At 39.8% G+C, this 14,336-nt stretch overlaps 1 protein-coding gene across 3 annotated transcripts in view; it reads right to left on the bottom strand.

Annotated features, from left to right (window-relative positions):
* The window catches only part of LOC104428200, a 28,623-nt gene that overhangs the window by 3,171 nt on the left and 11,116 nt on the right, over positions 1-14,336 (bottom strand). The window lies entirely within an intron of this gene.

The following is a 14,336-nucleotide window of genomic DNA, read 5'->3' as shown; positions in this document are numbered from 1 at the left end:
TAAACTAGACACTAGCTCATAATGGGAAACACAACTTCCCCTACATTTTCCTTACTAGTTTTGTTCTATCAATTGTTCTATTGAAAGAGTCTACAATTTTTTAATAGATGACACAAAACCATTTTGTAGATAGGAGCACCAATCCAAAACTTGGTGAGTTCCGCCAATGAACATGGAGTATCGACTCTGATCCATTTAAAAAGCAATACGACTAGCCTCTAAAACTACAACAAGAGATTTTTCATTCAAATCCAACCAATAACCTGCATCATACGTTCAGGAAGAATAAGTAATGTGGACTTTTAGAGTCTAAAACTAGCTATCAAATTATATTGTTTAGTCAAATCAGAGACCACAATTTAGTCTCCATTGCCACGAATATGGTTTTTCCACAAGAAAGGCTAGCAAAAGCAACATATTTTATCCTTCATAATTTGCCCCTTTTTCCCTAGCTAGGTTCTCAAGGTTTGAAATTGATAAATCAATATAATGCATAAGTTTAGTCAGAACTATGAAGTTTTATTTGATTGTCCACTTTTGTCATGCATTGTGATTGCCAAATTTCCACGCTAAAATAAGTACACCAAATCTCAATGAGCAATAGAGATTCCAACTCCTTGTTGAGCTCGGCTGAAGTAACAATTTCCGGACTAATCTCAATGAGCAACAAAGATTCATGAAGCCAAGGCTGACCAATGACGATGACACAAAAAAGGTATAGTTATTGCAAGCACCATGTTGGACTGATGTAGCAACTCAAGGGCTGGTAACATTTCTTTATTGGCGACAACTCTAACTATTTGATTATAATCATGACTGAGATTCTCCATACTAAAGAAAGATTACTGAAGTGGCCATTTCAATTTTTAAAAAAAAAAAAACATTTGACAGTCATGCCCAACAGCTTTCCTTGTTACGTAACCTTTGGTCTTTTTTTCCTTCTAACAAGGAAGTGCATCTTAAGCGAGTAAAACCCAACCGTTGATAAGTACCTGTGACAAGCCAAAGAGATATAGAAGTTCATACTTTAAACTAGTAGATGGAGTAATCGACACAGAAAATCTGTGATAAAGGGCACGTTTTACGCAGCACTGATATTCCCAAATGACAGCCAAACCTCATTCCACCGCAACAAGCAGATGACTGGCGGCAGGTACTTGTGGTTGTTCCATGTTAGAGCAGAAAAAAGAAAAAAACACACAGTTCAAATCTTACCAAAAAAATGAGGAAAGCCATTTCTCCTGCCATTCTTTGACCCCACATAAGAGATCATTTAAAACACACAGTTCAAATCTTACCAGAAAAAAGAAAAAAACACGCCGTGGACTCCACCGCCATGGCGTCCGCTGAATGCGCCGAGAGGAGCAGCAGAGCTTGGAATGAACCGCTATTCACTACTTCTGGCCATTGCTGCCATGGACGTCGCCTCCGAACACCATCCATTACTACAACACCGCCATCAACCGCCACCGATCGTTTGAAGATCTTGGAACACACAGCGTCACAGATAATAATTCAACACATGAACAGCACGATGAAAATATAAAAGGAGAAAAAGATTGAGAAAAGCTCACCTCCGGTCATCATTGTCGAAGCGTTACACAAACTCCGGGCCACTTCTCACAGACAGACCAGCACTGTCGACGACCGAGAAACGCCTCAATTAAACGGAGTTCTAATTACGATTAATGATTAAGCGAAACCCGAGACAGCCACGGAAACTCGTTGCCAATGAAGATACGGCCCGGGTGGCGAAGCTTCAATGGAGACCGGGATCAATGAGACTTCTCGGCCAGGGGAGAAACGGATCGATTTTTCACTCTCGAGAAGCCTCTTTGACTCTCTGCGTACGGTATCCGTTTCTCTCTCTAAAAAACGGCGCCTCCGAAGCAGAAAACCGCTGCGGTTAACTTGAGACGCTCCAGATGGTTTTCGCGGATGAACAAAACCACTGCGGTTAAAATTCCTGTACTTCCCTCTTCAAAACTATCTTTGTTAGATAAAATTGCATAATTCATCCATCAACTTTAAATTTATTTCTTATAGTCCCTAAATTCTAATTTATTGTACAATGAGGTCCCTAGATTTTCAATATATATTCAATTTAGTCTATGAATTATATTAAAATATTTAATGTTGTGTCCAAATTTAAATTGTCATATTATCGCCACTCGAGAGTTTAACCTAAAAAAAGAAGAAGTAAAAACTACTTTTTGTTGTTAGACCAATCTAGTTATTATAGAACTTATCAAAGGTTAGTTTCTATGCATAGATTTAAGGAATCAATTATGAATTTCAACCTATTAAATTATATTTCTATCTATATTATATATTGAAAACCAAAGCCATCAGAGCATCTCAAGCTTCCTCTAACCAAAATTAGATTCTATTCTTTCGTTCGTCATGCCCGGTCATTGATATCTACCTACATTTATAATACTCGTTTTCCACCTATATCATAACCTACTCCACAAAAAAGCCTCGGTTAATAATTTAATGTCGATTAACACTTGACATTTTCCACATTAAAATGGAATTGAACGCAGAAAAATACATAATATCGCATCAGTTATAATATAAAATGATATCGTGTACATAATAAAAATTTCGCCAATGGGAGACAGGTGGGCTTACACGCATGCACGCACGCTCCACTAAAGACATCGCTGGAAAAATCAAAGTGTTTGGTCGTGCCAAGAAAAACAAATATTCTTTCCCCCTTGTATAAAAAAAAAAAAAAAAAAAATCTTATTAAATTGCTTCGAGGAATACTACACATGTCGCTCGGCGCCACGTGTCAGAGTTCCATTGGTAGGTAAGTAAATATTCTTTACGCAGCCAACGCTGCTCCCGTGGAATGGAATCTTGAGCCATATCTTTAACACCGAAAAATCAAAATATTAAGGAGAGAGGAAAGAAAAAACGACAAGAGGGAGCTGACTCTGAAAGCGCTTCGCGACTCGTGAGGGAGCGCAAATTTCTGTGAAGCGCTCTCTCTCCTTTCTGCGTCATCGAGATTCTAGAGAGAGAGGGAGGGAGGAATTAAGCATCTGCAATGGCGGATCCTGCCGGCGCTGATCCTGCTGGCTTCCTTCGCCGCCTATCTCTACGTGAAGGAGCCGTCGAGGGTCAGCTCTCACGTCGCTCTCGCGCCTTTTCCTTTCCTTTTATCATCTCTTCGACTGGTCGTCTCCGTCGTCGTCTTCCTCGCGAGCTCATTGTTTATGAGAGATGATTACGTTCTTCTTCTTCTTCTTTTTTCTTTTTTAATGAGATTGTGCAACGAAGCAATCGGTTCAGTGTAGTAGACAAACAGAGTGTTTGCTCAGCATCCTGATGCTTGATCGCGCGCTTGCTTCGAACATGCAGTGTCACAAATTTAGCGAACGGAAAATGGCCTTTCTGGTTGCGATTGAGGTCTCAAGGATTCTCGTGTCGGTTGCTTTGCCAGTAACTTAGGGAGACGATATGTGGTTCGGTGTAGAAGTTTCTACTCGGCCTTTGCTAAACAAACAGAGCGTTGTCCCGCACTCTGATGCGATTGAACGGAAATGGTGTTTCCGGTTGCGGTTGAGTTTTCTAGGATTTACGCGTCAGCTGCTTTGCTGGGAAATCGGTGAAACGATATGCCCATGGAAGTTTTGGTGATGTGTTTTGGAATGAGATAGTGCAAGGAAGCGAGCGGTTTGGTGTAGAAGTTTCTACTCGGCCTTTGCTGGACAAACAGAGCGTTTGTTCAGCGTTCTGATGCTTGCGCTTGCTTTGAACATGCAGCGTCACAGAGTAGCGAACAGAAATGGGCCTTTGCTGGACAAACAGGCAAGTTTTATACGAAGTTGTGGTACCTTTTGCTCGTGCTCCAATGTACTTCGACCCTGTCACTTAGGATATATACGTTGATGCGTGTTCGATTGCTGGATCAGAATCATGACAAACAAGCAGGTTCACCGGTCCACCAAATGTTTCCAATGCATCGGGCATATAGCTCCTGTGCATGCATGGGTTCTTAACCTTCCTAACTTTGCATTGTGAAAGTTATAAATGTGTTTTGACTCGTTCGAACATAATCAAATTACAGAAGCATGTTCTGCTCAGTTAAGCATTGCAATTTTCTATGTTCTTCCAATCCTTGGAGTAAGTCTCTCATTTACGATTCACGGCCTTTCAGATGTCTAGGTTTGCAGCTGGTTGAGCTTCTTTGCTATGTTGGTTTTAGCTCATTGAATATTGCCGTGTTTTCTAGATATAACTTTTATAGTTCTCCTTTATATGCCGTTTTTTTATTGCTTGATGTGGAAATACTAAGTGTACTGACAATGCTCTTTTCTCTTCATATTGTAGTAAGGAAATTGCAATTTCTTCAAATTCTTTCCGACATCATCCCATTTTGAGAACTCACAGAAACCCCTCAGATGGTGTTGCGATGGGGTGAGCGATCGAACAATAATATAGACAGAAAAAGAAAATAAATCGGACACCAGATTTACATGGTTTAGTCGTAAAGACCTACGTCCACGGGGAGAGCAGCAGCGAATTTCACTATAGATCAAGCGATACAAGGAGATTACACACTCAAGTCACTCAAACACTCTCTCGGTGTTTCCCAAGCCCCAATTACACCCAATAACACACACAGTGTTTAGCCCCGAAATTCCTCAAGAAATAATCTCTCAATCTCACGAAGGAATTACACGCAAATCTTACCACAAGATTTAATTGGCTTTAACACTAAACCTTCTTGGATGTAATTCACGACAAAGAAAATCCCTCCCAAGCACTCAACAACGAGGCGGTGCTTCAAGACCAATTCTTCACGATCAACGGCGGAACACCAAGCACTCATGTGGCGCTTCAAAACAACTTGTGATCCACACCTATCACCCATGGCCTTAAGTCTATATATAAGTAAAACCCTTATTCTTTTGCCAACTTCTCATAGGATTTTGTTTCCTATCCAAAAAATATCTTTGTATAATTTAAACAAAAATCCAAGTCCTAGTCAAAGTTGGACTTTCCTATTTTAACAGCCAGACTCTCCAACGCAGATTCAAATTCGGGAAGTTGATCTTCGGATCTTCTTTGCTCGATTTCGAAAATCCACAACATATCCAATTCGGAATATTCGTAATTTTGCATTGGGCTTAAACTCAAGACATATTTTAACAATCTCCACCTTGGCTCGACGTTTGAGCTAAGTTGCAATCGCTTTGTAAAAATTCAAACTCTACTGCTACTTTCCCCTAGCCCCCGATGGGCTCAACCACCACAGATATTGTGCAAGTCCAAGCCTCGCTTGAACTTCGCCATAACCGAGGACCTCATCGAATACCAACTCCACATGCACCTTTAACTGCTCCACAAGGATTTTCCGACATAACCTCCTTAACCGCAGATAAAGCAAAACCATTGTTGCATCCATATCTGTCAAGAGATCGAATACATACCTTGTCAATATTAGCAGTTACAGCAACCATTGGCTCTATAGGCTCCACCTTGCTATGAGCACCATCTGTGTCGATTACTTTGCTAGTACTCGTACTCGCTACCTCAGGAGTTTCTGGTCGCAACTCCACCTCAAGCTGAACACCGTTCAGATCCGTTTGAACACTGCTATAATCACTCCTAGCCAGAAGTACTGGAGACTCGTCAAAAGTAACTTCTCTGCTGTTAACAGGTGAATTTATATCTAGGCACCACAATCGATCGCCTCGCTCACCTTGTGCATAGCCATGTGCACCTTGCACTCCCATCATGCTTACCATCACTCACTCGAAAATAATACGGGCAACATAACATTCTAATGATAGAATAACCAGCAACGTTACCTGACCACACTTCTTTAGGAGTCCACCATTCAATAGCAGTTGATGGGGATCTATTCACCAGGCAGCTTACCGTACTTAGCATATCAGCTAGGAATCTCCTAGCCATACCAGCACTAGAGATAATTTTTCGGGCAATCTCTAGTAATGTTCTGCTCATCAATTCTGCAAATTGTTGTGATTTACTAGCACTAGTGCGGTGTTTCACTATGCTCTCTTTCATGCAGAATTTATTTGTCAGCTTTGAGCAGAACTCCATGCTATTGTCAGTCCGCACATGCTTGATCGACTTACCAGTCTCCGTCTCGATCAAAGCTTTTGACTGCGAGATCCTGACACCAGCATCAAACTTGTGCCTTGGCACAAACACCCAGGTCTTCCTTGAGCAGTCAATAGACTCTCGAACAGATGCATCCGACGTCTCCGCAACGAAATTTATCACTGTCTCACCTTGAAGTTTATACAGGCCATCGTGCTTGATTCCTTTCATTATCACCAGGGCACCTCGAACAACCTTCAAAACTCCACCTTTTGAAGAATACCTGCAACCAGCTGAATCTAGGGCACCCAAGGAAATTAAGTTCTTTTTCAATTCCGGAACATGCCTTACTCCAGTCAATGTCCTCACGATACCATCATGCATTCTGATTTTAACATCACCAACACCCACAACATCGCACTCAGCGTTGTTCCCTAACTGGACTTTACCACTACCCGTGCACTGATAAGTGATAAACCAGTTTCCATTTGGTGTGACATGAAAAGAACAACCAGAATCCATAATCCATCCATCAAGCGATGAATCATTAGTGACAGACAAGACATAATCGGCATTATCTGCTACAGCTGCAACATTATCTGCAGAATCAACCATAATTCCCTTACCCTTTTCGTTCTTCAGCTTAAGGCAATCCCTTCTAAGATGTCCCCTCTTGCCATAGCTCCAACATACAACATTAGTAGTCCTAGATTGACTACGTCTGTTCATGTTAATACTACCATTACCCACACGTGTTACAGATCTTCCTCTATTTTCACCTACTAGAGCAGTAGATGCAGATTCGCCAGATTCTCTTCTACGAATATCCTCGCTCAGAATCAAATCTCGAACCCCATCAAACGTCAAACTTGTTGACCCAGAGGAATTACTAACAGCAGTAACGGTAGTATTCCAACTATCAGGCAATGAGGATAATAGAATCAAAGCACATACCTCATCTTCAAAATCAATCTCAACTAAACTCAATTGACTAACAATCACATTGAATTCATTAATATGATCAGCAACTGACGCACCTTCGCTCATCTTCAAGTTAAACAGACGTCGCATCAAATAGACCTTGTTGATCGCAGAGGGCTTCTCGTACGTATCTGACAGGGCTTGCATCAAATCAGCAGTGGTCTTTTCCTTCAGGATATTAAACGTGACATTACAAGCCAACGTCAGCCGAATAACACCCATAGCTCGTCTATCCAGCAAATCCCAATCATCTTGCTTCATCGTCGCTGGTTTCTCCCCAGACAAGGGCAAGTGCAGTTTCATCTGATAAAGATAATCTTCAATCTGCATCTTCCAGAAACTAAAATCCTTCCCATCAAATCTGTCAATTCTCACTTTTACTTCTTCTGTCGCCATCGATTCGCTTCAACTTAGCCAAGCCTGGCTCTGATACCACTTGTTGCGATGGGGTGAGCGATCGAACAATAATATAGACAGAAAAAGAAAATAAATCGGACACCAGATTTACGTGGTTCAATCATAAAGACCTACGTCCACGGGGAGAGCAGCAGCGAATTTCACTATAAATCAAGCGATACAAGGAGATTACACACTCAAGTCACTCAAACACTCTCTCGGTGTTTCCCAAGCCCCAATTACACCCAATAGCACACACAGTGTTTAGCCCCGAAATTCCTCAAGAAATAATCTCTCAATCTCACGAAGGAATTACACGCAAATCTTACCACAAGATTTAATTGGCTTTAACACTAAACCTTCTTGGATGTAATTCACGACAAAGAAAATCCCTCCCAAGCACTCAACAACGAGGTGGTGCTTCAAGACCAATTCTTCACGATCAACGGCGAAACACCAAGCACTCATGTGGCGCTTCAAAACAACTTGTGATCCACACCTATCACCCATGGCCTTAAGTCTATATATAAGTAAAACCCTTATTCTTTTGCCAACTTAATTAAATTAATTAAATTAATTTTAAAATTAAATTTATTTAAAAATAATAATTTAAAAAACTTTAAAAATATTTTTAAAAAATTAAAAAAAAAAAAAAAAAAGGAATGTGGGGAGGCAGGTGAGGATCGGCCCTCGCCCGCCGCCAGAAGGGCCGGCGACGGCGGGGGAGGGTTGGCCGGGGTCGCCGGGCCCGGCTAGGGGCCGGCGACCCGGCCGACCGGTGGCGAGGGTTGGCGGCCCTCGCCCGGCCGGGCCAAGGGCCGCCGACCCTCGCCGGATCGGGCTAGGGCCGCGCGCCCCCAGATCCGGCGGCGAGGGCTCGCGGCCCTCACCTAGATCCAGCGGTGAGGGCCACGAGCCCTCGCCAGATCCCGCCGGCGAGGGCTCGCGAGCCCTCGCCGCCGGTCGGCCGAGGTCGCCGGGCCCCGGCCGGGGGCCGGCGACCCGAGCCGACCCTCCCCCCTGCCGTCGCCGGCTCTTCCGGCGGCGGCGGGCGGCGGCGGCTATGGGCTGATCCCTCGGCCCGCCTCCCCCGCTCCCTTTTTTTTTTTTTTTTTTAATTTTTTAATTTAATTTTTTTTTAAGTTTTTTAAATTTTTAAATATTATTTTTTAAAATATTTTAACTAAATTTAATTATTTATTTATTTATTTTGTTCCACGTCAACGTGCAAAACTGCGCCGTTTTGGCCGCGCTTCGCCGGAAAAACGCCACGTTGGCGTTTTGGCCGGATTTTGACCGGATTGGCACTCAAGTGATCCCTTTTACTTCGATTTGGGCACTTAACTGTACCTTTCGTAAGTTATGGCACTTAAGTGTCCATTTGGGCAAAGTTAAGGCACTTGAGGGGTCCGCACATCAGCTGATATCTATAGGCAAGGTCCATGAGGATTTGTAGCAAAACGCTCTCAGCTCGAGTTTTTTTGGTTCTCTCTGACGTTGTTTTGAAACAATTCGTGAATATATACTAGCAGGCAATATGTTCGACCATACTAAGACATGATGATATCATCAAATGCAAGAATAGTCATGACAGAAATTTGTATCCTCCTCTCAAAATGAGAAAATTACAAGGCCGTGACATGCAAGTTAACAATTGGCGAGAAGGTCAGTCAATGAAAGCTGAAAACAGGGGGCCTACTTTTTTTCCATTGTCAATTGTGTCTTTTACAATCCCTGAATTTCCGGTCTATACATATAAAATTTTGACTCTCCAGTATTCAAAAGCGGAATAGTATTAACCGTACACGTAAGTAGGTCTATCTCACAATTTAAAATTAACTTTACCTTCATTTGTCAATTATAATACATATCTTTTTTTATATATAAATTATACATTTTGGAATATTGTTTGTTAATATTTAAATTGAAAATAGTGCTTATACATAGAAGAGAGCGAAATTTCTACTATGATGAAGAATAATTTATTTCAAAATATTACCTCTTAGATTAATGTTGCACTCGCATTTAGCTTCTTATATTGATATGCAAATTGAACTTTGCTTCTAGAGTACTTATAGATGAATTATAAATTGATAGTAACAAAGCCCATGCTATTATATTATAATATTTAACATTTTAATATAGTCGTATTGTTATTATAACACTTGTGTGAATGTTTTAAAAAAGTCATGTCATTCAAATGAATCTCATACATAAGTTATGACACTCATATGAGGGCCGTGCGAAAGTCATGGCACTTATTGTGTCCTTTCTCCCATGGGGCCCTAGGTTTGTTCATTATCAGTTGTCTTTCCAATCCCTGAATTATCGGGTCGTTTAGCAGGGGGATGACTCTTGTCTTTTCTGCGCGTAATAATAACCTTCCAATCCTCCAAAGCTGAGTACTTTGACTTTACATGTAAGTATGTCTACTTCACAATTTATAGTCAACTTTACTTCCATTTGTCAATTAGAAAAAACTGTCCAAAAAGTCCTAAATTTATTGCACTCTTGCTAATTTACTCCGAAACATTACAATTTTGCCAATTGAGTTCTAAATATATTCACATTTTGCCAGTTGAGTCTTAAAACTTTTCACATTTTACCAATTGAGTCCATTCAATTACTTTTGCCTGGAATTTATTGACGTGGATGTTGGTTGAGCCACGTGACCGGGCTGGCACTAATGTGAACATTTTGAAATTATTTTTTGAATCTTTACGGTTTTTTTTTTCCTTTGCTTTTTTTTTTTGGGGGGGGAGGGAGTTTTGGAGAGGGACAACGAGGATGGCTAATAGACCCTCTTTGATCACAAGCAAGGCCCGGCCCACCCTTGCTTGCTCTAGGCGAGGTCGCGACGCCCTCGTTAGATCTAGCTAGGCAAGGGCTTGGCGACCCTCACCGATCCCGAGCAAGGTCACGGCCATTGCAAAGCTAGATCTAGCAAGGGCGTTGTGGCCCTCACCAATTCTGCAAGAAGGTGTGCACGCCCTCGCTTTAGCTGGCGAGGGCATTGTGGCGCTCACCTAGAGCTGGCGAGTGGCGCAACGCCCTTGCCTAAAGCTAGCGAGGGTTGGCTAGCCCTCACCTATGGCCAGAGAGGGTATGCAGGCCAACCTCGCCGACCCTCTCCAAAACCCAAAAAGAAAAGGAAAAAAAGAAGAAGAAAAACCATTAAAATTCAAAAAATTATTTTAAAACATCCACATCATTGTTAGTCATGCCACATGGCACGATTGGCATCCACATTAGTGAATTTTGATCAAAATTGGCCGAATGGACTCAACCGACAAAAGGTGAAAATATTTTGGACTTAATTGGCAAAATTGAAAAGTTTAGTATTGAATTGACAAAATTGCAATAGATTTTTTTTCTTATCAATTATAGTATATATTTTCTATAAATATATGTTTTGGAATATTGTTTGTTATTATACAGTTGAAAATAGTGCTCATACATAAAAGAGAGCAAAATCTCTTCTATGGTGAAGAATTTATTTCAAAATATTACCTTTTTCTGTCCATGTTGTACCGATTGATAACTTCTTATACCAATATGCAATTTGCTTTTGGCATTTTGAATACTTTATAGATGGATTATTAATTAATGACAACAAAATAATGATCTTTAACATTTTGATATAGTTCCAATTAACATTCAAATTGTTGGAATAATAAGAAAAGGTATGTATTTAATCTCCAAGGTATACCACTAGTTAGAAAAGTAAAAAGTTGCAGCGGGCAGATGACATATAATTGAAGAAGTGGAGAGTTCAAGTCAAGTCAACGATCCTTATTCTCCTCCTTCTTTAGTCAGTTCACATGAGAAAAGTCGGTTCAAATGGGGGCCTTGACATGCAAGGCTAACTATTAATGATCAAGTCTGTCGATGAAAGCTGACAACACTATGGGAACCTACTTTTTCTTTCGTTGTCAATTGTGTCTTTCCAATCTCTAAATTTACGGGCCGTTTAGTAGGGGCGACGATCTGACCAAAAAAAAAAAGTAGGGGCGACGACTCTAGTCTTTTCTGCGCACATAAAATCTTTACTTTCCTCAAAAGCAAAACACAATTAACCATATATGTAACTAAGTCTATTTCATAATTTGTAATCAACTTTACTTTCATTTGTTTATTAAGTCTACTATTTAATAAAATCTTATTAAAGAATGATGGAAGGGGAAAAAATGAATTAAAAAGAGAGGAAAATAGAATAAAAAATTAAATAAAAATAAAGTAGGCAAGAGTGTCGTGAGAGATTTTTACTATCTCCATTTATGTTTAGGTTTATTTATACTAATGTGCTGTTTATTTCAAACAATATATATAATATGATGTTAATATATTTGATTTTATTACTTATTGATAGGATATATCAAAATCCTTAGATTTCATGTTCTATCCTATCTAGTCCTATTCTAGTTAGAAATCCAAACAATCAAATGTAACCTATCTCTATAGGAAAAGTCCATAAGGATTAGTAAAAGCATTCTCAACTTGAGTCTCTTTAGGTATCTGTGTGACATTGTTTAGAAACAATTGGCAAAATATATCAATAGGCAACAAGATATTTGATATTAAGACATGTGGATGTCGTCAATGCAAGAATAGTCATGACAGATCTTTCATTGACCTCTCAAGTTGAGAACATTACAAGGCTGTGAGTTGCACTTTGCAAGGAAACTATTGATGATGAAGTCAATCACTGAAAGCCAAAACATCGTGTGGCCTACTTTTGTTCATTATCATTTGCGTCCTTATCCTACAAGGCTACAATCTACCTTTGAATCTCTAATTAGCCCATGCCGTCTGGTAAGGGTGAGGACTTTAGTCTTTTCCGTGAATATAAAATCTTTTGACTTTCCGGTACATGGAACATAATTAGCGTGAGTTTCCAGAAAATATCTTCTTCCCAATCACATTGAGACTAAAATTAACGAAGTCCAGACTCGATGAAATTGTTATATCAGCATTTTGTTGTGGAGAGTGTGAAATGATAAACATAGGGAAAGGTCACAGTTGCAAGAGAAGTCAAGTATTTGAGATGATCTTTTCCATAATTTACGATATTACGATGAGACAATCCATTTATCCGCACAATATTTAAGAAATCGTAGATTATTGCAAAATGAAATTCATACATCTGTAATGTCCCACCTTATGCGATCAAAATATCGTTTGTTATTTTAAAGTTCGAAATAGTGCTTATACCGAGAAAAAGAGCAAAATCTCCGCTATGGTGAAGAAGGATCCCTTTCAAAAATATTATTTTCTAGATCCATGTCGGACCAACTTATTATATTACTATGAAAATTATATTTTACACCTTAAATGCTTATAAATGAATCACCCAAGAATCACTGCAACTTTCTCTCAAGGAAGATCATCCAAGATGTATCTCTCTTGAATCTTCACAGTGATTAATTGAATCAATCTAGGATTACAATTGATACACCTTGAATAGGAAAATACACTATCTCTTTTTATTAATCATTCTTTGTATTATATACTGGTTCTTTTGTACAAAGATTTATATAGCTCTCAATATAATAAAACTTTTCTCAATGCAACATTATGCTGAAATCTATCTCTCTTGAATTTTCACACTAATTAATGATGATAAAAAAAGTCCACACTATTATATTAACACAATCATATTTGTATTTAAAAGATTCTTTGTAATTGTAAAAAGACTCGGCACGTATACAAATCCGCAGGTATATAGCTAGTTAGAAATGTAAACAAGGTGCAGTTGGCAGATGCATTTCATTGAAGAAGTGCAAGAGTTTCAGTCAAGTCAATGATCCTGCTTCTTCTTTTGACAGTGGCATGAGCGAGACAGCTCACATGTGAAAAGTCGTAGGAGCGTCGATCCGTTTCATCTATTCAACTTGCTCTTATTTCCTGATAACACATGATGTGGGATAATTAAAAAAAAAAAAAAAAACCAATTCCGGATTTAGCTCATTATCGGACCCACGCTACATGTCCTTACCTGATCCAACATGTTACATGCCTTGTCCAACGGGTCAAGGTGAGCCTTTGATAACGAGGCGCGTCCATCGCAATTGACGGGTCGTCCCTCGACAAGACCCGTTTGACCACTACTCAAAATTCCAGTGCCCATTGGTCTATGTACACCCGTTTGACGGGTTTTTTGGGTTAAGTCGAAATTCAAGCCAAAATTGACTAATTTACATAAAGTATATATTCGACAACCTATGCCCAACCCGATCATGATCTATTTTTAATAAATTTCTTTTTTCTAAATTGTTGCATTCGAAGAATGGGCAGCTCCATGGACTGACTCATCGAGTTAGTGAGGGAGCTTGAGCGTCAGTCATGGACGGAGGTGTGAAGGTGGTGGTAAAAGCCCTTCCATAAATTATGAATCTCGTTCAAGCTTTGATTCGATGTTAACATGACCTTTTAAGGTTTTAAGGTTCACTTAAGTATAACACTATTATTTTCCCTTTTATCTTGTGAATAACATACATTAAACGTTTTTGTTTCTTCCTTTCAATTATATTTTCTAATTATCAACTCTTTAAGACTTAACTTGCAAGAGTCAGAAGTGTTCGTGACGTAGGATGTAATAGCCAAGTGTGCTCTTCTTGCAGCCGAAGAAGTTTCTTCGTCTCAAATTTTGGGTTGGAGCTGATAAACTAAATGGGTTGAATATGGGCCTTGTGCAAATCCATATAGAGCCCATAAAGAATTGGGCTCAAATATCATAGACTAATTTCCCCATAGACTAATTTCCACCCATTTGTAAAATTGTAAGTGACCCACCTGGCATGTCAAAGACCTCCCTGTCCAAGCAAGCCATCACCTATGTTAGCGACCATTCACCCGCCAGGGTAAGCTTGTCTATAAAT

This window comes from Eucalyptus grandis, chromosome 7, assembly GCF_016545825.1.
Source record: "Eucalyptus grandis isolate ANBG69807.140 chromosome 7, ASM1654582v1, whole genome shotgun sequence".
NCBI lineage: Eukaryota > Viridiplantae > Streptophyta > Magnoliopsida > Myrtales > Myrtaceae > Eucalyptus > Eucalyptus grandis.
Note: the sequence above shows the minus strand (reverse complement) of the source record. Positions and strands in the feature narration are given on the sequence as shown.